Here is a 921-nt window from a genome sequence, read left to right on the forward strand (position 1 = left end):
ACATGTCTGGAAAAAATTACCTTGTAAATAAGGTTTAAAGTCATTTGTTCAAAGTTTTGTAAAGTGTAAATTGTATTAAAAGTTTTGAGAAAATACTCATTTTATTAAAGGAACCTGCAGTTGTAGTATTACTATCATCATGGAGCAAAAAGTGCGAGTTAGAACCATTTAATTTTGAGACTGCTGGCTGTATAATGGACTCGATGGTCAAGGTGAGAAGTTGCAGCACCATATTCATTTTGTAAGTATGCTTTCATTTACAATTCTTAGACAAATATATAGATTTAGATACTGTTTTAAAGATGTTTCTCCTGCAGATTTCACTTTGTCAACATGGTGAAGTGTGCTGCTGTCAACTGCCATTCAGGGTTCAGACAACCAGAGCAGAGAAGGAAAATAATAAAGCTGGTAGATGTGGCCTTTGCAAGAACTGTCTCTGTTCCCAGTACTGACAGGCTTTTATGGAGGAGGTGGATCACTACCCTGAAGTGCTAAGACATGGTGGGACTGAGACCATGCAGGTATGGGAGCTACATTTTCTGTTGGAGGATTTCGTCCAAGTGACCTTCGAGAAAATAGTGGCAGAGTATGACTTCAACTGCTACCCAGAGGTGAGTGCATTTTCAGCAAATATCTTTCCATTTCATTAAGAAACATTTTTCTGGGAAGTTGAAAATGGTAATGGTGGTAGTGATATCTTAAAAACTGGGTTGCAAAAGTTGAAGGGGAGATTTTAGCTTTACTTTCATTGTTCTTGTTCTACTATTTACTTTGCATATCTTTGTTTGTGCTTCTCATTTATACTGATAATGTCTTTTCATGTGTCTTCACTTTTTTACAGTAGCCTATGGCTTTGTTTACTTTTTTTGCTGTGTTTACATTATTTTATTTAATAGCTCCTTTAGTATCATATATTTTTTC

The sequence above is a fragment of the Penaeus monodon genome, chromosome 31 (genome assembly GCF_015228065.2).
Source record: "Penaeus monodon isolate SGIC_2016 chromosome 31, NSTDA_Pmon_1, whole genome shotgun sequence".
NCBI lineage: Eukaryota > Metazoa > Arthropoda > Malacostraca > Decapoda > Penaeidae > Penaeus > Penaeus monodon.